At 44.7% G+C, this 22,398-nt stretch overlaps 1 protein-coding gene across 6 annotated transcripts in view; it reads right to left on the bottom strand.

Moving 5' to 3' along the window:
* The window catches only part of EHBP1 (EH domain binding protein 1), a 2,232,712-nt gene that overhangs the window by 197,893 nt on the left and 2,012,421 nt on the right, over window positions 1-22,398 (bottom strand). The gene's annotated exons all lie outside the window — the stretch shown is intronic.

Raw genomic sequence — 22,398 nt, forward strand, 5'->3', positions numbered from 1 at the left:
GTAATATGTGACGTCATCAGCAGTGCATTACACGCACAAGTTATAGTGAGTCCAACTAACTATAACGTGGGAATTTCAATGGTTTTATGCGAGTAAAATTTCCCGCTAACTATAACTGGTGTGAAACCTATTGTTTTTTCAGTGAATTTAATAGGTTTTTAAATGCTAATTCCTAACTATAACTGGTGTGAAACCTATGGGTTTTTCAGTGAATTTAATAGGTTTTTTAAATGCTAATTCCTAACTATAACTGGTGTGAAACCTATGGTTTTTTCAGTAAATTTCATAGGTTTTTTAACTGCTAATTCCTAACTATAACTGGTGTGAAACCTATGGTTTGTTCAGTGAATTTAATAGGTTTTTTAAATGCTAATTCCTAACTATAACTGGTGTGAAACCTATGGTTTTTTCAGTGAATTTCATAGGTTTTGTAAATGCTAATTCCTAACTATATATAGGGCCTCAAACCGATGTTTTTTTCAGTGAATTTCATAGGTTTTTTAATAGCTAATTTCTATAGTTATGAAATATAATATTTTTTATAATGAATCCTATATTGTATATTTATGTAATACTATTTTTTTAATGTATATTTTTCCAAAAAAATGTTGCCTTGGTGCGCGTACCGGTGAACGCACGGGTAAGCGCAGTGCTAAGGCGCGCCCCGGAGAGCGTCCCGTTAGCGCAATTGCCGCGAACGAAAACATCATCGTGACGTACCGCTTAGCCGCGTGATGCGTCTTATGATGCACGGCGTAAGCGCACCCGGAAGCGCCCGAGCGCATACCATCGCGCAACGTAAGCGCCGCCGGGCGCGCGCCGGGGCGCGTAGCGTAAGCGCGTCGGGTCATGTGACCTGAAAATAACACTTTTCATTGCTGGCTAACAGTTTTTTTTTAGAAAGAATGAAATCCCCACCCATTTCCTTCACTTCTTCTTTCACTTTTGTGACTGCAAGACCTCTCTTTTTGCTGTCGGCTCTTTGCTGAATTAATATCTTGCATTACCATGGCTGCCAGAGCATCCAGCAGTGAACATGAGTCAGAGCGATTTCTGGATAAAGAGGTTCCGCAGCCGAAAATAAAAGAACACTTCATATGGAAGTTTTTTTCCATTCCACCTGATCAGAAAAAAGTAAATGCTCCAAAGGTGGAGTGCAGGATTTGTAAAACTGTCCTGTCACGGGGTGACCCCAGAAAGAAATATTCATTTGGAAACTCGACGATGATTCGACATGTCGAGAGGAGGCACCCCCAGGAGAGTGTCAGGGCTCTGGCACGAGAGGCTCCCAGTGATGGGGCCTCTACTTCAACCGGAGGACAAACTGCATCAGGGAGGGAGCAATCACAAGAACAGATTCCCAACATCCAGCCTGCTTTTAATAAAGGCGTTATTAAATGCAGATATTGCGATAAGTTACTTTGCTATGGGGAACAAAGTGTTCTGCTCATGGTTCGAGCATTGGATAACCATCGCTGCCGTTCCCAGCCCTAATTTTGTTTTGTTTTTTTGCTCCTGTTGAGCAGTTTCCCATTCACTGTTTTTGTTTTTGTTCTAAAAAAAGAAAAAAAAGAAGAAAAAAAAAAAGGTATTTTCAGAACTACCTCCAATTCTCATCAAAGAGCTGTGTTAAATGAAAAAGAGTAAGTGAAGTGGAGTGCATTGATAGAAGAGAAGAAAATGAGTGAGAAAGCACAGAAAGGAACGAGAGGACAAGGGAAGTGAACTAGGGGGACTGAAAGAAGGTGAGTGTGGGGAAGGAGAGTTAGGAGAAGGAGAGTGAACATGGGGAATGTGGATATGCGAAGAAAATGTAGTAAAGGAACGGGGGTGTGGAAGGATAAGAAAAGAGCAGTGGCTTAAATTATTATTTTACTGTTTCACTGGGTTTTTCCCATGGTACGCTCCCCGGTACGCTCCCCGGTGCGCGTACCGGGCGCTCCCCCGCGAAAATCTTTTTTTTTTTTGCCCCACGGGGCCCTTTTATGGCCCCCACATCAAACCTAGGGGGTCAGGGGGGGTCTACCCTACCCCCTTTTAGTCATTTCCCCCTTTGTTTTTGCCACCTCTTGTGTCTCGATCCTACCGAGACACAAGATGGCGGCCGCTCCGGACTGTTTGGAATGTTGACAGACACCCGAGAGCCAATCAGCTTTCCACTCGCGAACTCGCGTAGCGCGCTGGTACGCTCCCCGGTGCGTGTACCGGGGCGCGCTTATAGATATATATATTTTTTGAACCTAAATTACTCAAAATCCACTGGAGCACATATCTTGAGACATAGCAAAGGCACATCGGGCTACCAGTCCCTACAATTTTGCCAAGTTTGGTGGAAATCCATTCAGCCGTTCAGGCTAAAAGTGAGTTCAACCGCCCTATGGAAATTAACATGGGGAAAACACGTTTTGGGACCCCCAAATACCTCGGCCCCCGCTTGACGAATCCCCCCCAAACTTTCAGGGAAGGAGCAGAGCGGAGCAGGCCATCTTCTTTGAGAAATTTGCGAAGATTCGTCCACCGGCGCCAAAGTTATTCCCAATAGAATGTTGCGGATTTCCTATGGAAAACAATCCTAACTATAACTACCTACTGGCGACCGCCAGTAGGTAATATATATATATATATATATTTGAACAAAGAAATACACATTTCTAAATGCATACATATAAACAAATTATATATATTTACATACACAGGCATTTGCTGTACATTTGTGTTTTGAGTATGGTGGTCATGTAGGAAAGAGCCAACTCTTGAGTAGTCTTCTGAAGATGAGATAGTCATCAGTGGAGCGTGTGTTGGGGGGTAATGAACTCCACCGTTTGGCAGCCTGAACAGAGAAAGATGCATCACCCTTGGCCTTTTTCTTGTATACTGGGGTTTTGAGGTGAGGTGCCAATCTGGAGTAGAAGTTCCTTTGTTGTATGTATTTGGTGATTGTATTCCTGATGAAAAGTGGTCTAGTTCCAGTATTGCTTTGTGGGTAATACAAATCAGCTTGAAGGGGGATCTTCTAGCAACCGGTAACCAATCTAGGGCCCTCAAGGCAGCGGTGATGTGGGATTGTGGCTTTACATGTAGGAGCAGTCTCGCAGCAGAGTTCTGAACTCAATGTAGTCATTTCATAGATAATCCATAATAGAGGCCATTGGCGTAATCAAGCTCAGACAGTACAGGAGAGAGAGAGTAGCTTGGACCGTGTGTGGAAATTATAGATGGGGGAAGATGCATCAGAGAGTTTTCATAGTAATGAAGCTTGAACTTGCTAACCTACCCACTTGGGCTTTCATTGATAGCTTGGAGTCTATGGTAATTTCAAGATTTCTTTTTACTTTCTTGGATTCTTTAGGAGGTGGTCCCAAATCGTCAGGAAAGGCGCAGAGTGGGTCATAATATTTCCAATTGCCACATGTGAGTATTTCAGATTTGGATGCATTCAATTTGAGATGGCTCCATACCATACACTGATCAATGGCTCGGGCGTTTTAAGTTTCCAATGTCTTTGAGGCTTTCCATTTTAAGGAGTATCTGCATAGTGATAATATACAATCTGAAATTTATTGATCATTGCCGGTAATTACTTCATGTAGATGTTGAAAAGCATGGGTGTGATGTTAGAGCCGTTAGAGCCTTGAGGGAACCCCGTTTTTGTTAAGTAAGGTTTTGATGAGAAAGGGGCAAGAGTGGATGACATTTATTTTGTTCTGAAAGTATGATGTGATCCGGTCAAGAGCCAGGGGCGGCTCCTCCGCTATGGTGGAGGAGCGTCACCCCACTGCTTTCTCGAAGTGCGAGAAGCAAAAACATAAAAAGGTAATAACTTTTAGTAGGCTGCTCTTCTCTTCTCTCAGGGCAGGGGAGGAGTGGTGTGCCCACTCTGCTCAAAGACTATTTGGTCGCTCCTCTTGAGCCACGCAAACCAGTCATGCACACTTTTCCCTTTTCCATGCAGCCTGCATGGAGAAAAAACAAGTTACATACTGCACACTGTAGTTCTCCAGTATTGATATCTTTCATAGATTCACATACTTGTATCTTCCCCGTCGCAATGGTGGAAGTCTCACTGTATAATAAATAGATAGCAGTACAAAGAAGAAAACTTCACCAGTAACATAGAGATGCCCCATACTTAGTAACCCAGTACCATCATTATGTAGTCCAAATACTGACCAATGAGAAGTCAGCCCTGAGATCACAATCCCCAGCAGAGCTACCATACCTCAGTTTTCCAGCCCAAGTGTGAGCCAAGAGAGTATCAAGTGGTAAAAGTGTTCTACCTTAGAAACGGGGAGGCGGGCAGGTCGCATGTGAATCTATGAAAGATTTCAATACTGGAGAACCACAGTGTACAGGTAAAGTAACTTGTTTTGTTCTCCATTATTGAATCTTTCATAGATTCACATGCTTGTATCAGAATAGAAATCAGTATCTCCTCTGTAAAATGCTGTTTCCCAGGTAGAAACTCTATTTCCACATCATTAAATATCGGCTTTCACAAGAGTACCAGAATTCACGGATAATATATTGGATTGTGTTTCTCAGCATGTACAATAGTGAATCGTACAATTTAAAAACAAACATATTATGAGTAATATGACCACAAAAAAACATAAAATGAAACAATACCTTAAAGAAACATTTGGCGCAGCACTGCTTGTCCCACTGCTGAATCTGTCTTTCACGCTGTGTCGAGACAGTAGTGTTTGGTAAATGTATGGACATTTGACCACGTTGCGGCTCTGCAATTGTCCGGGAGCTATACTCCTGCGAACAATGTCGCCATGTTTCTTGTCGAGTGAGCTCGGACTGCTGAGGATAAAGGCCTTCCAGCCTTTTTGTGACAGAAAGTAATAGCCGAGGCTATCCATCTGGAAATACTAGAACTTGACAGAGCCAAACCTTTCCCTGGGAGCAGCATACGGAATTAATAGTTGATTTGTTTTTCTAAAGGACTTCATACTGCCTATATAGAATTGTAGCCATCTTTTGATATCCAATGTGTGGAGAGTTCGTTCTGCTGCAGAAGATGGATCTTGAAAATATGAGTTTAAAACAATAGGTTCATTGAGAGGAAAGGACATTGGAACTTTCGGAATGAATTTCGGATTCGTTTTGAGTATTACTCTGTCTGCTTTGAACTGTAAAAAGAGTACTGCTGTAGTAAAAGCCTGAATCTCACTGACTCTTCTGGCTGATGTCAAAACCAAGAGTACAGCCACTTTTCAGGAAACAAATTTCCTGTCAGCTTTGTGAATTGGTTCGAAAGGTGGCTTCATCAGCTGTGTTAAGACTGTGCTAAGCTGCCACGGCACGGACGATCGTTTAATTGGAGGGAATTTTCTAAAAAGACCTTTCATGAATTCTTTAATCACTCTCTGCGACCAAAGCGACTTCTGAGATGGCCTTTTTCGATATCTTGAAATTGCCGCAAGATGCACCTTCACCGATGCGTGAGATAGCCCTGCTTTGGCTAAAGCCAAGAGATATGGAAGGATTTGTTCCGGAGATGATAGCAAAGGATGTACCGCTTGATCCATGCACCAATTGACAAAACCTTTTCCACTTGCAGCATATGTTTTGTTGGTAGACACTGCCCGAGAGTGAGAGAGAATATCGCGGCATTCCTGAGGGATATTTAGAGATTTAAATTGGTACTCATGAGGTTCCAGGCTGATAAATTCAGTGAGTCCAATTGAGGATGAAGCACCTGACCTTTGTTCATTGAAATCAGATCGTGCATCAAGGGAAATTACACCCGGGGAGCCATCGACATCTGTAGGAGCTCCGAGAACCAGACCTGCCTCGGCCAAACAGGGGCTATGTTGATCAGTTACATGGTTCCAATCTCATTTTCTTGAGAACCTTTGGGATCAAAGGGAAAGGGGGAAATGCATACGCAAACATCCCTGTCCAGCGAAGGTGAAGAACATTCCCCCAGGAGCCTTGTTGAGGGAATCTGCAGGCAAACTGTTTGCATTTTTTGGTTGTTCGATTGGCAAACAGGTCTAATCCTGGGGTGCCCCAGAGTTGGAATATTTGCAATAGTGGACTTTGATCCAGTTCCCATTCATGGCATTGGGATATCCATCAGCTGAGCGAATCTGCTTGCGTATTGTGAATCCCTGGCACATGTTGAACTTGTAGAGTGATATTAGAAGCCACTGCCAGATTTCTTGCGCTTGTGCAGACAAGGGTTTTAATCTTGCCCTTCCTTGTTTCAGCAGATAAAACATAGTTGTTGTACTGTCCGTTCTGACTAGAACTGGGGTGTCGGAGGGATGGTCGGAAGCAGAAGCGAGGAGGCCGGATGTGATCAATAATGTGGAGTTTATTGGCGTCAATCAACACAGTTTTATAAGGGTTTGGGTGTCAGGATGAACACAAAAAAAAGTCAGTGGGAAATAAGCCTGTTGCAGCACAGGGTTTCTGTTTTTGAAATCGTCCTTTCAAGCAGCTTGCTTGGAGAGCAACTCATGCGGGGATAGAACCAATTCTTCTTCGGTCTTCGTAAGGTGGAGGTCGGGTCCCGGAGCATGCTCCAAAAGAAAAGGGAAAAAGGCAGCGGTCAGTAAAGGTGTCCTGCCTTGGTTTTGTCAACCAACACCATGCCACGTGAAAGTGAGGTGGAGTGGGGAGATGTGAGGGAAGCTGGGGTTGTAGTAACTAAGGAGGTTCAAACTGAGTAGACCTGGTCTCAGGCTATTTTCAATTCAAATACACGTGTTTTTTAAAGTAGGCTCAAGATTAAGGCTGGGAGGGCTTCTAAACGCTACTATGCATTCGTGCAGAGAGAAGAAAAAAAACAAAAGAAAAGAGTAGCCACCACCGTAGTTTTCCCAGTGTCCCCTTTTATCCCCCCCTGCTGCTCCCCGTGTAACCCCCTGACCCGCCACGGACCGCTAGTAGCCACAACTCTCCTGAGTTGTGGCAGCTCGTGCGTCCTCCAGGATCCACCACTCCACGTCTCAGGGAACTCGGGGTCTCCCTTCCTCTGTGTCTTCCTCTCCGGCGCCCACGCCGTTCTTCGGTCGTCTTGCAACGTCCGTCTTGTTTACCGGCTCTGGATACTCCCACGCTGACACACCTGATGCTTCGTCGCTTCAGCTTTTCTGCCAGTCTTGACCTTTCTTGGAGGTTCCTGATTGGAGGATCTGTGTGACCGCTCGCCTCCCGCGGAACGGACTGTTTCCGGGTTGCTTCCTGTACTCTGTGCGAGGATGGAAAAATACTCGTTTATTACCGATGTCCCAAACGCCTCCTCGTCTCTGTGACGGTAAGGAGTTCACAAGGGGTGTATAGGGGGTCTGTTATTGGGGTTCGGTTCGCATCTAGGGACTCCCTCACATGGGGAGTCCTGAATTCTTGGCAGAAATGCTTGTAGGCCTAAAACACTGCTTTGAGTTCCAGCAGATTGATGTGCAGCTTTGCTTCCTGTTTGCTCCAATAGCCTTGAATATCTAGGTCCTGTAGATGTGCTCCCCATCCCTGAAGGGAGGCGTCCGTCGTCATCACATAACTTGGAGATTGTGATTCGAAGAGTAGCCCTTCTGGGAAAAAAAATCTTATCCCCCACCATGACAGAGCTTTGTTTATCAGAGGATTGATGACTAGAAGTTCTTCTAACGATCCTTGATAATGTAACCATTGTAAGTCGAGAAGCTCTTGAAGAGGCCTCATGTGGAGACGGCAATTCGGGACTAAAGGAATACAGGATGAAAGCATCCCCAGCATGGACTTGAATATCCTCACTGAAACAAACTTTCTTTTTCTAAACTGAGAACTTAGCTTCAAGATTTTATGAATGCGCTCCTCCGATGGATACACCTTTGCTTCCTTTGTTTTCAACACAGCCCCCAGAAACTTGCGAGTCTGGGATGGGACTAAAGAGGATTTTTCTAGATTTATCTTCAGACCCAGAGATACAAAAATTTTAATGCAGCTTTCCAATGAATTTTGAGTGTCCTGATACGATGGGACTTTGATCAGCCAATTGTCCAGATATGGATATAACTAGTGACCTAGCTGACACAAATGTGCTGCCTCTGGAGCCATGCACTGTGTGAATACTCTTGGTGTAGAGAGGAGTCCAAAGGGCAACCTCTGAACTGGTAGTGGCGCCCTGCCACCTCGAACCTGAGATGCCGTCTGAGTTTGACGTGTATTGGAATATGGAAGTATGCATCTAATAGATCTAAAGATGTGATATACTCTCCTCTGTTTAGCATCAGCAGTATATCTTGCAGGGATAACATTCGGAAAGACTTTCTTGATAAATGTGTTTAGACCTCGTAGATCCATCACCTGTCTCCACTTGGTAGTCTGTTTATTCCATATCAGGAAAAAATGTGAGTAGAATCCTTTGCTTTGTTGTAGACAAGGAACTTCTTCTATTGCCCCTTTTATGAGAAGAGAAAGAATTTCAGTCTTTAGGGCCGACAGATGCTGTTGTTTTCTGTGACCCGGAGGTCCGGTGGCCTTTGAACAAAGTCTACGGTGTGACCATGATGAATAATGTCCAACACCCATCTACCATTAGTGGTGAAAACGTGAGAGGTAATGGGTCCGGTGAGGAGTGATTGATATCAAGGTGGTTGGCGCCTTGAGACTTACACTGTCTCCTATTAGACTCCTGAGGATTTCCTCTTGCCGAGGACTTTCTTCTGTTCGTCTATGGATACGAGGGACTGGATGATCGAAATTGCTGCGTATTGGAAAACTGACAATACCCGTGCTGTTGGTAAGGCTGGTACCGATATGATTGAAAGGATGGTCTTTGCTGATAATGACCTTGTGTTCCTCTGCCTTGATAGGACTGGAATCTGTTGTGCTGCAGAGACCCTAAGGCTCTAGCCGTATCCGTATCCTTTTTAATGCCTTGCAAGGCATCTTCCACATGTTTCCCGAAAAGGTTCTCCCCATCAAAGGGCATATCGACGATTTTTGCTTGCACCTCTGGTCTGAATGAGGTGGCCCTAAGCCAGCCCTGCCTGCGGAGTGCCACAGCTCCTGCCATTTGTCGAAAAGCCACTGCAGATATATCCATGGTTATGTCAATCAACTCTGAGGCCGCTCGGGCCCCATCTTGAAGGATCTGTACGGCCTCTTCTTTCTTATCCTCAGGAAGATATGATAATAAGGGTGCCAGATCTGACCACATTTGTCTATCATATTGACTGACTATAGCCAGCGCCTTAGAGGCCTGATAGACGCTGCCGCCATGACCGCAAACATTTTCCTGCGCCATCCAGTTTTCTTCCCTCTTTTGTCTGAGGGTGTTGAGCAGGCCGCAGTCGAGTTTCTTGAACGTCTTTGAGCCGCCTGCATCACAAAACAATCTGGTCTGGGATGACCTATCAGGCAAGCTGGGGACGATTCCGGGGCTTTATATTTCTTTTCAATTCTCGGAATCGAGGCTGAAATGGAGGCTGGATTCCTCATGATTTTTAAGAGTTCTTCCCAAATATAATTGACGACAGGGATAGTTCTGATTGTTTTCCTGGCAGAATCTTTGAAGTCATATAAGAAACATTCTGTTTCTTTTACTGGAAGAGGGAGATCAAAATGTTTTGAGGCTCTTGCCATGAGTCCGTGAAATCCCCCGATATCCTCCGGTGGGGAGTTTGCTGGAGAAGGTGATGGGGAAGGAGAAGATGTAGCAATATATTGGTCCCATTCATCTCTCACAGGCTCGTCCTGTATTAATTCCTCTTCCTCTGGTTGGTCTTCTACCTCGCTTTCTACAGTTGTCTCTGGTGTATGACTTTCGGAGGTGGTATCTATTGCAAGGTGAGTTGTCTGCGCTGTCACAGCCTGAGAAGCGCCCTGCGATTTACTTATAGTATCAGACGCGGGATCATTGGCTTTGAGAAAACGGCGATAGTAATCTGAAATCATATGCCGCAAATCTGTTACCAAACATATTGGCATGGAAATAGCCTCTACCATTGGGGGTAAATCCTCCTCACATTCGTAAGTATCCTGAAAAGATTCATATCTTTTCGTGCTTGACAGAGGGCGATCTTTGAAAGAGAATTCTTCTTGTACCATTTCAGGTTGCTCCTGGTACTCCTCTTCATCTGTATCTTGTTTTTTAATTTTAAGTTGAGATGGGTTGTAGGCAACCCCATAAGCATCATCTTCTTCAGACTCCTGCATCTCCAGCAAATGGATGAAGTAAGCGGCGGAATTCTCGTCTAAGACAAAACCTCTGCTGAAGGCTTTCCTGATTTTCTTTCCGTTGACGGAGGATTCCTTTTAATAGATATAGACTTCACCGCTGTTGGAGAAATTGGAGACTTAAAAGTTGTCGTCGACAGAGCCATTGTCGACGGAGCGGTTGTCTACAAGGTCATCGACGAAGCTGTCATCGTTGATGTCATCAACGTCTACGTCGGCATCAGCACCATGGACACTTTAACTTTCGTCGACCGGTCCGACGACGGAGCCTTCGTCTCCTTAGATTTCTTAAGAGGAGTATGAGGCATTGAAGAGGATGCAGACTCCTTTTCCTTAGATTTGGTAATTTGGTTTTTTTTAGAAACAGACTTCGACTCAGAAGGCTCCACTTTCCTTTTTTGAGAGGAATGAGCCTTTTCCTCCTCCGAACCTGAGTCAGACATGGCCTTCTTCTTTTGAAGCCATAAAAGCAAGCGTGCCTCTCTGTCTCTCAGAGTTTTTGCAGGAACAGTCCTACAATGCTTGCACTCCTTAGGGACATGCTTAGGATGAAGGCAGTATTGGCAATGCTTGTAGGTGTCCTCTAAAAACAGTCTGGTCCTCCCACAAGATCTACAACGCCTGAACAGCCTCTATTTAGAGCCGTCAGACATTTTTAACTGAAGACAAAAGGCAATACCTTCTTTCCAGAATAAATTTGCTATGAAGTAACAGGCCAAAAGTTCACCAAGGAACAAAACTGAGCAGAGCTCAGGGAGACGACTCCTCACACGACGCAGGTTGGAAAATCTGAGGTATGGCGGCTCTGCTGGGGATTGTGATCTCAGGGCTCGCTTCTCATTGGTCGGTACTTGGACCACATAATGATGGTACTAGGTTACTAAGTATGGGACATCTCTATGGTACTGGTGCAGTTTTTTTCTTTGTACTGCTATCTATTTATACCGTGAGACTCCCACCATGACGACAGGGAATATACAAGCATGTGAATCTATGAAAGATTCAATACCGGAGAACAAGCCCACTCCATAAGCCCCTGGCTGTGAGCCGTCCTGGCCAATCACAGAGCTGCTTGCAGCGTTGTGATTGGCTTTAGGGAGGGAGGGAGCCTGGCGGCATGCTTCCTGCATGTCTGAGGCAGGAGAGCCGGAGCTGAAAAGACGCGGGACCAGGCCTCAAGCTAAGTTTAAATTTGTATATTTTTTTTAATTAACCCCTCACCCTGCGTGACCTCGCCCACGACCTCCATCCCGAAACGCCCAACGCCCGCCCCCCAGCCGCGAGGCATGCTGGCCACAACAGTCAAGAGCAGTCCCCCCCTATGCCAGCTTTGTAGTGTCTATGCTTTAGAGTTTCATGATGAACTGTGTCGAAGGCAGCTGAAAGGTCCAAGAGAAGTACTGCAGCAACCACGTTGCGGGCTACTGTGTTTTTAAGCTCATCCCAGATTGCGATAAAGGTTGATTCGATGCCTCTTCCTGTACGAAATCCTATTTGGAAGTCAGAAAGTATGGAGTTATCTTCAATTAATTGTGACATCTGGGTGAATGCTGCTCTTTCTATTACTTTGCCCAGGAAAGGTCCATTTGTAATCGGGTTGTAGTTATTTGGGTCATGTGGGTCCAGGTTTGTTTTCTTTAATAATGGGTGCATGTATGCCTTTTCTAAGTCTTCTGGAAAGACTCCTGTAGTAAAAAAAATAATGATGATTGTTCTGACTGGAATGGCAGCAGAGGAAGTTAAAACAATGCTCTTGAAGGTTTGTGGTGGACAAGAGTCGGGAGGGCAGCTGGCTGGCCTGCTTACTTTGACAAGTTCCAAAATTTCACTTTTTGTTAATTTTCTGAAGGAATGTAGAATCTGGGTTAGCCTTCTCTTAGAAGGTAATGTTGGAAATGGGTTGGTGGTTTTCCTATTTTAAAATAGGAGTCCAACATGTCTGCTTTGGTTGTGTAATGATTTACCAGCAAATTCTTGAGAAACAGGATGAATTCCTTCAGAGCATTTAAGTTTACGAAATTCAATATGATTTTTATTTAATTCTCTATTTGCACATTTAGCATTTTGAATTCTGTTTGAATAGTAGTTTTTTTTTATTTTTTGCTTGTTAACTTGTTTATTCTGTTAAGTTTGTGTAGGTGACGTTTGTCTTAATTGTTATTTTTTTTGAGTCGGGTGAATTGCAACTTTGCAATTTGTTGTTTTATCTTTTTTTAGTTCTGCGCTCATCCAAGGTGCTTGTTTTCTTTTGTCCTGTTTTGTTGTTTTTAGTGGTATCAGGATATCAAAAGCTTCCTGGAGCCATTGATAGCGTTTTTAACTGAATTTATTGTGTCTAGTTCTGTGTTGGTTGTTAGCTGCGTTTCCAAGTATATAAAATTGGGTTTGTTCCACAGTTGATATGTGGTTGCATGTAAGATAGCCTTACGCGTGGTGATTTATGGAGTTTCGTGTTGGAAAATTACTATAGGGTGGTCCGATCATGTGACTGGAGTAATCTTTTGAAAGGTAACTAGTTCTGGATTTCCAAAAATGACATTTAGGATGTGTCCAGCGATGTGTGTGGGTTTGTGGATGTTCTGATGTAGGTTCGGTGGGTCTAGTCCAGTGATTATAGTTTTTGGATAGGGCATATTGGGTTTGTCAAACCATATGTTTAAGTCACCAAGGATGCATAGATTGGAGTGTAGTGTCATAAGGTATGAAAACTGTCTAGGAACATGTTTGCAAATATAGCATTGCTAGGTGGTCTGTAAAGAAGGAGGAAGTTACAGGAGTAAGTTGGTGTAGAGTTGCTTCTGGTAATATGGTGCATCTCATAGCATGGAAGCCGCTTTGCTCAAACTCACGGATACCATCAGGACGTCGCTCGACGGGGACTCTCCAGCTATGTTGGTGCTGTTGGACCTGTGGGCAGCTTTCAACACCATCTCACACAGTATTCTACTAAACAGGCTGCGTGAGATTGGTGTCGGAGGCTCAGCCCTTAAATGGTTTCAGAGTTATCTCTCTGATAGAACTTAATCTGTCCAATTAGGGTCCCACGTGTCATCTCCAGCTGCAGTGGACAAGGGGTACCCAGGGCTCTATATTGAGTCCCACATTATTTAATCTATATGTTGCCCCACTGGCCTCAATCATCAGGAACTGTGGGTTAGAAACTATATCTTACGCTGATGATACGCAGCTCATTGTACACATAGAGAGAGATCGTGCCGTAACGCAAGCAAAGTTTTTGAGGTGTATGATTAACATAACAGATTGGATGAAGATACATTTCTTACAACTAAATTCCGCTAAAACCGAGATACTCTTGTTTGGCAAGGCTGTTGACCTGTGGTCCCCAGACTGGTGGCCATCAGAACTGGGAGAGGCCCCCTCCCCGAGAAGCTGGGTGAAGAACCTGGGGATAAAGATAGATAATCAGCTCTCAATGGAGGAAAAGGTGAGGATGCTTGCAGCCTCCTGTTTTGGGACCATGCGGATCTTGAGAAAGATCTTCCCATGGATCCCGCTCAACGTATGAAAGACTCTCATTCAGGCGCTGTTAATCAGTCGCCTTGATTATGGAAACTCTTTATTGGTAGGAATCAGGGAGGACCTTTTATCCAAATTACAGGTCGTGCAAAATACAGCTGCCTGCCTCAACCCTAGATAAACCAGACCGAATCCCATATTTGCCTCTCCTACGCCAACTACATTGGCTTCCAGTCGAGAAACAGGCCAACTTTAAGATGCTGTGTTTGGTCTTTAGGTCCCTGCATGGTTTGGGTCCGGCTTATCTGACCAACAAACTAAAATGGTATCAACCTACACGTCAGCTCAGATCTAGTAATCGTAAGCTGCTGTGCTGCCACAGATTCAGGAAGGTAAACATGGGGGGGTCGTTCCTTTTCCAATCTGGCCCCCAAACTATGGAACGGCCTCCCTGAACACATCCGGGAATGTCCGAACCTGTCCCAATTAAAAAAATTGCTTAAAACATGGCTCTTTTAAGCCGCTCCTCACTGACGGCCTGTCGTTTTCTCTAGCGCCGAGAGATCACCTTGGGGATGATTTGTGCGCGATATAAATGACCTAACATAAATAAATAAATAATGAGGGACTCACATCCTTGTATGGAAACGTCATCAACTTCGGTAAGATTTCTCAGGATGCTTCATGCTGTCCTTCCATAAATCACTAGCACAACAATATGATCCAGAGAGGCCAAGCAAAATTCTTCCATCCATGACAAAACATTATTGACCAGGTGCTGAAAAGTGGCAGGAGCATTCTTCAGGCCGAGGGGTGTTATCCCAGATTAGTATAAAACCTTTGATTTGGAGAACAGTCTTTTACTTAGCATTTAATGCCATGGCTATCTGCCAGTTGCCACTCGTCAGAACAAAGGTACTCAAGTACTTTGCACCCTACATGTCTGCCAGCTTGGTCTCCACAATGATAATCCATGAAGAAACATAAATCTGTCAATCCCTGCTTTAGAACAAGCACTACTGGATTAGTCCTATGATGACAGCATAACCACCAAATTCATCTTTGCCATCTCTGCTGTAATACATGGCTGGACCCAGTCTGACATCATATATGGTTCTTTTACAAGCAAATGATCCTCTGTGTTTAAGTTATAAATACAGAGAGGTGCCAACATAGGGGGGAAAGAAAGGAAGTGGGCAAAATATCCCAAAAACCATTATGTTCTCCTGCTGCTGAGCAGTCAGGTCAACAGCAAGATTTACCCTTCCATAAAGTTATCTTTCTCCTCACAGAGCAACAGGTCAGGGAGAGGCTCACTGTCCTCAACCTCTTCTGCTCTTGCCAGGATCTTCACAGTATACACTCTCCTTGGATATTACTACTGCCTGTCTCATGAAACACCCTTCAGGGCTCCTTTGTGGTACCTTTGTCATCTAAGTAATTGATATCAGAAATTGTCTGGAGGTCCCTGTAAGGTCCATACTATTTGGCCTCAAACATGTAGAGGCAAATAGTCTTTAACAGCAGAACTGCCAGTCTATCCTGGTACCCAGTCATAGTTGATTTCTAATCTTAATAATCCAACTACTGGCTAGCTTGAAGGTTTAATTTAACTCACACATCTACTGAACCATCAGCTTTCTGAGGTCAATCATGCAATCCATTTCCTTTGTAGCAAACTCAGGAGTTCATACCCAACAATCTTGGACCAAAGACACTGGGCCACAGACGGGATATCTAAACAGAAACTTCAATGGGCTGAATTACATACCCTCCTGTAGAATCATCCAGGAGATAAATAAGAGACAGCAGAAAATTACACTTTCTCCTGTGGTTCTCAGGTAAAGTACCAGTCATGCAGTTAAGGGTCCTGTTAAATCATTCCAACTACTCACTGTTCTGCAGGCAGAGTGCTCTGTAGAGTTGTATGTTACACCAGCTTGCTTTACCATCTCTCATTTATGAGAAGATGTGATTCATTCTTTTGTCAAAGATGTCCATCCTACGAAAAAGGACTCTAAACCTGACAATACCTAGGCATATCCTCGTAACTTGATTAGTTAGTTGTGCTTCTTCTGAGGTACCGCCTCTGGGTACCTAGTGGAGTGATTTACAACATGCAATACATACTTGTTGTCTGACTGATTGGGGGGAATCAAAAGGAAATAATGTCAATGATTCCTCCTGCTCAAATGGAACCTGAACTAAAGGTAGCAGCACCAACTGAGCTGTTCCCTCCTATCTTACAACTCACTTAGCTAGAGGAATAGATTCTACAGAATCACTCTGTACATAACTTCACAGTACCAAAGAGGGTGTAACCTGTCCCAAGTGTTTTTAATGCCAAATGCCCTGCTAAGCGAGCCTCATGAGCCAGTGACAGAAGGAAATTCCTGTGCACTACATAAACCACTAGTCTTTTGCTGGTACTCAGGATCGGATTCAGAGGCTTAGTTTACAACAGTCCATGCTCCAAGACCACTTGTTTGTCAAGCAATGCCTTGCTGACCTGCTCCTGGGCTTTCTTCTAAAGTCCCACAAGAAAAGGATACTCAACTTGCACCAAGCGAATCTCTTACCAGGACGTTTCTGCAGCAGCTAACAAACCCTGCAGCTCTAGCAGCGACCCAGAGTCAGCACACAGCTTTCAACAGGGTATGTCATCCTCCTGAACACTTAGTCAGAAGTCAAGGGAATCATGACTGGTGTCTTCTGAGATAGCCTTGATCCATTATGTACTACCCTCCATTAATTCTTGCACAGGTTGAGCGCTTGCAGCCTCCATCCAGCATTAATGTGGAGTCTGGTCCCTAAAAAGCACAGCTGACGTGGTCCAGTAAAAGTAGGCCACTGACCCTGGGATTAACCCAGGTGCTATTAAGTCAGTGCGCAAAAGGTATTTAGCACCCTGTTTCTCCCTATAGCTATCTTTGCATTGATTTCTTTTCAGCCCAGGCAAACAAAGGACACCGGGGTCGTCTCTACTAGTCTGCTGTCAGTGGAACCATGCAAAACTCCCTTTGGTTAGGAATACTTCCTCTAAACCATAGTTCTGTAAGCACCAGTATCCCTAAGGGAAGAAACCTTCCTTCCATTTAAACCGGCACTGAGAAGAAACCCCATGGTATTTGGGTAAATACGCTTCAGACTATTCCTTTCCCAAATGTACTTTGCTATTAGGCTTAGGGATATCCGACCTCCACTGGTGCAATCTCCAAAGATAACATATTGCTATCATGCCTGCAGTTGCTAAAATCGTTCTTGTAATGTCCCTGCCGGTGGCATGGAGATACATGCCTTCTGGCCCCAATCAGAAACCTAGTTCCTGTTAGGCTTTAATCCTTGACATAACACTTATGAATCACTCTGGCCCTTCCCCTTCTATTTAGAAAGGGGCTATTCTCGACTTGGAACCATGTTCCTTCAGACCCTTGTTAACCCCCCTTCACTTGTCAGTCAATACTGAAAGTTTTTCTGGCTCTCCCTCTGCCAAAACAGACAAATATTGCCCGAGTGGTGTACACTCAGCCACCATCAACTGGTTAAGAGACTGAAAATCCTATTTTCCTCCCCTTTCACCCACTTCTTTCAATAATACAACATATAATATATCCAATGATCAGTGTAAGACAATGGAAGTGACAGCCACTAAAACTTTCCATAATAGTCATTGTAGAAATCATGTGTTAGTCCAAAAGCAATGACATTGGAGACAAATTCATACAAATAATTAAGTACCGCCGATAAATGTGACTAGGCCCTGGTACACCTAGACATTTTAGTAAACATGGAGTGGCAAGTGGCCCAGCACTAGGTTTGTTTTTCCAATCACACTCTTCAAAAGGCACTGCTAAGATATACAGTCTATAGGCGCATGAGGCTTATAAATAATCGAGCACAATAATATGTATAATGAAGTTTGCCACATATGCTTCCTTTACATAACTCTAACGTTTTCATTAAGTTTCACATGAGCAAAAATAAATCTGAATTCTTGCAAAATAAACGCATTTGGCTACAGAGGGCTTTTCTTGTGACCAAGAAACACAGGTGTTTAGAAGAGCAAAAAACATCATTGCATAATAAAGGTACAAAGAACTGATGTTAAAAGAAGGAAAAGATATTACACCCAGGTTTCACAGGTACTTAACTTTAAGATTAGGACTGCCTAGGCAATAAAGGAAGGATTACATTACAGTTAGAGGTTCACAGACGTGTTTTTTTGCTGATGTGTTACTATTCATAATCAATTTGTGCCCATGCTCGCTTTTTTCCATTTACTTTAAAAATAAGAAAATGTCTGCAATCATTAAGGACTGGCCTGCACGCAGATAAATTTGCGGAGAAGTAGAGTTGAAAACAGATGGATTGATTAGTTATCGTTATGTTATTTGTGTATTACTAATAACCACTTTCAAAAATATTATCTGAATGCATTTAGGTGATAGATTCTTTAAGTAGAGTGTAGAAAAAGTTACTTTTGGGTGTCAAAAAAGTATAATCAGCAAGTACCGAAATGGTGCTATATGAAGACACAAACACAACAATCTTTCTGTGATACATAGACCACCGGGCAAAAGGTGGTAAGTTTAGGTACCAGGGCGAATTTGATTGCCCATTGGATGAGAAGAGCAACAAATTTCACGGGAAAATACAAAACTAAACATACCCAACACTGAGGTATGTTTCTGCTTTACAGTCTACATTACTCTACAGTTTAATGTAAAAAAAAAATTTTAATCGACTACCTGAACAGCCAAGTGTTTCTGCGGGTTCTACGGTCCGCTGCAGGAAGTTCTCTAACACTCTCAAGTTGACCCGCGAGCTTATGGCGAACATACATATCTTTCCTTACCAGGGCAGTGTTGTTTGCCAAATATGCACTCTCTGGTTCCCTAGTATCCCCATGAATAAGTTTAGAGGAGTGAATTTCGGTGAACCGGGACAGCGCCCCCAGCATCTATGATGCAGTCATAACAAGCATTGCCATAGCCAATAGGTCTCGCCTTTGGGACCTTATAAGTGTTTGGCAGGAGCTGAGGAGGTGACTGGCTGGTGCCTCTTTAAGGCAGGCCTGACATAGGACCGCCCCTCACCCAGCCCTCCAGGCAACACTGTCTACAGGCTTACCTGTCTACACTGCTGCTTTGGAATCAGTGTCTAGTCAGATACACGGGCTTGGGGGAGGGTCGGAGGGAGGGTTGCAGTTCAGCATTGAGAAACTTAGGTAGACCCGTGTGCATCCTTTGAACAATCCAGGTATCCATCCGTGCACCAACAACAATGTATTCAATAAACCATCCTGTTAATCACTTATTTAATTATTTGTGCATTCATTTAACCACCCCTGCACCAGCATTAGCCACCTAAGCATCTATTACCCATCCATGCATCAATTGAAGGTTGAGAACATACGTGCAGCCCGTGTTTAATTTCTGTTGTTTTGTTGTTTTCCGCTATGAAATATACATCAACGGAGCGGTGCGAGGTCTCAGTTGTATTAGTCTGCAAACACTGCAGTCCAAGGCTGAGGGGCCTTGGCGGCGGCCTGTGGTTCCCTGTGATGGCGGTGCTGCATGCTACCGATCAGAACTGAGGTGATTGGTCGGGCTAGAGTGGACTTTCATCTGGGCTGGTGAGATCTCTCATAGAAGGGCAAGGCAGGCAGACACTGAGGTGGGGTGGGGGCAGGGCTGTTGAGAAGTTAGAATATTTTTTGTTCCATTGTCCCGGGGGGTAGTTAGAAAGGATTAAACACATAGTGCCTTCAGCGTACTGTCTGCGGGGCCCAGTTATGTGTGCATGCCAGGCGTAAGGGCCTGGCATGCACACAGCACAGCACATCCCAGGGAAGCTCTTTTGGCTTTCTTGAGTTAAAAATAAAAGTTTCACTTTTAGTACATGTCTCATATTAGCTTAAGGCTGCCGGCCCGCTCGGAGCCGAGCAGGATGCGGGCTTCTCCCAAGGGTGACGGAAGATTTAAATGTGTGCAAGAGGGGGGTGGGGGAAGAAACATAGAGAACACAGTTAGATGGGCCGGTGAGGGGGTAGAGTGAAGAGAGCCATAGTGGTAAGGTGTGGAGGTGAAGGTGAAGGGAGGTGCTAAGGGACTGCAGTAGAGAGGAGTACAGAGGGTAATATTGACAATAGGTCGGAGGGGGGAGGGTTTATGGGGATGGATAAGCATGCATGTGGCAAGTGAAGGGACGATTGGGTAAGAAGGATGGCACGAGAGAGGAGCGGGGGCGGGTGTGGGTATGGATGTGGGCAGCTTCTTTTCGATACTTTGCAACCTTAGAAATCTTAGATCCGGCCAGAGGGGGGAGTGTAGGGGTTCTCTGCCAGGATCCCGCGGTACTGGCTTTGATGTGTGTCCACTGGGAGGGTACCGAGGAGTTTTGTAGAAGATGAGCCACTGTGGATGCCACTTGCATTGTAAGGAGGGGCTGGGGCTGAGTCAGTCAGAGGTGAAGCATGGCATCGAGTTGAAAGGCTATGTGTTGTACACTATGTTTTACCAAGTTGACCTAGCCGTCTATAAGTTGAAAGGCCATATGTTGTAAACAATCTTTGAACCAGCCGTATTTGCGATTTACGGACAAACAGAAAAAGGTTGCAAAGCACAAAAAACAAATTATAATAAATAAACACAAATAAAATGGAGAAAAAAAACCAAGTGATGGCATGGAAGACAAGCCCAGGAGTTGTGTGTGCGCGTCAAAGTGAAAGTGATCGCGATCTGGAAGGGTGCCCGCGAGCGATGCACTTAATGAGCCATGACGGAAGCGTGCGCCCGCACACGTAACCGCAAGCTCTAGGCCACAGTGGTAGCATTTTCTGAAGCCCTTACTAAAAGTCTCCCCAGAGCAGGAGTAGAGCATGCACTGGCTCAGGCGAGACCTAAAAATCACAACGGCATCCCTTCTGGAGGCCAAAAAAAGATGTAGTCAACACCACCAGACCTTTTACACTTACCTGTCATTTCTTGTGGCATTGCAGTCATGTAAACGGGATCCTGCGACAGCCACAGAATGTCACAATGCATTAGCACCTAGGAAACCTCTGGCCAGAGTCAGGAATCAAACAACCAACAAAAGACAATGAAACCCCACCCAAGAGAAAGCAAGAGTGAAGGTTAATCAGCCTATGCTGCAGCAAGTCACTTCACTAGTGACGTCAGACAGGTAAATGACATCAGAAGCCAGTCCTGCATCACAGACGCAAGTATGATGCCATGCACCAGAGCTAACTGTACACTCACCAGGTCTGACAGGGGGCTGCTCAAGATTCTGGAAGGGAGGCAGACAACATAGATTCCCCTAGCATCTCCTGGCAGGTGTTGTGTGGGGTCGGTAGATATGCATAGCCAGGGTGTTCTGGATCCAGGTCGCTAGATAGCCCGCCAAGAAGCAACCTGACACTCAAGCAGCGGTACTCACGGCAAGCCAGGGCGGTAATGGTGCAGGGTGCCCCTGTGCTGTCTGCTGTCTGTCCGGCGATCCCTGCTCCGCCTTAGCAGCTACTGACCGGATCCAGCAAAGATGGAAGCAAAATGGACTACAAAATGCAGTTTGTGAATAAGCTCCATAGTGTCTTATATTTAGGCGAGGTAGAACCAGCTTCCTCTTCATACAAAAAGATATAAACACTTATGCTAGCTTTTGCAAGATGTTCTTAGGACCTGTGATTCTATGTCAGGACCGGAGGCTCTGATTATGCTTTTCCTTCTTCGCTTTATCTACTATATAACTGTTTTAGCAGCCAGAAAAGCAGTATGAATGACTTTATTCCAACACATAAGGAAAAAGCTCATTTAACAATAATAAAAAAGGAACAAGTCTGCATCCAGACTACAAATCCCATGAGTCCACAGGGCACAACACAATAACAGTCCTTTCACAGTGTCCACAGCATGTAGAAGGTGCCTCCATCTTAGCTGTCCCTCCTCTTTCTTCGCTGCTTTGCAGCCAGCTAAGTCACATTTTTCTCTCTCTCTTGCTCTCAAGTGTTGTATTGGCTTATTTGTTGTTATTTAGCCCCCCCCCCGGAGCACGAATTCCTTAATCGGACTGTGCCCGGGGGAGACTGCAGTGTTTACTTTGCTCATCTTTGCTTTCAGATTCCTTACGGCCACAGGAGCGTTTTTGCCCTTACACGGCCGTTCCCCTTTGTCACGCGATGCCTTTTGAGACTGCTAGAGGGAGCTTGTACATCTCGTTGCTCCCGCGGCGCGGTCTCCTCAGATGAAGAGCCGCGCCTGCGAGAGCTTCAAGCACCGTGAGCCTTGTCCCCCTGCCACCACACTTTGAACGCCCTGAGGAGTCTGTATTGCCTCCCCTGATTATTTCCTCACACCCCGACGGGGTCCGTACAGCAGCTCAACAGCAGCAATCGTTTACGGGCAGTTTCTGCACCTAATAATAATAATGAATCTTACACGCAGGGTGGCGGTTGGGACCTGTCAGACTTCTGAGGGCCGGCACGTGTTTTGAGGCAAGTGCAGCCTCAATTGCGGTTCTGTCCCGCGCAAAAAAGACTTGCAGTCCTTGGGTCTGCCAATATTGAAGGGAGGAGTTTTTTCCACCAGCCTTGCTCCTCAAGTGAGGGTTGTTCTGCATCTCTAGGCATCTGGCAGGTTGCCTGTTGCTCCTATACACCGCAGTTCTATTCAAGGTGTTTAGTCCTGTACTTGACACAATGGAGCAGGAACATTTCTATGAGGAGGAAGAAGTTCAACAATACCT

The sequence above is a fragment of the Lissotriton helveticus genome, chromosome 6 (genome assembly GCF_964261635.1).
Source record: "Lissotriton helveticus chromosome 6, aLisHel1.1, whole genome shotgun sequence".
In the NCBI taxonomy this organism is placed as follows: domain Eukaryota; kingdom Metazoa; phylum Chordata; class Amphibia; order Caudata; family Salamandridae; genus Lissotriton; species Lissotriton helveticus.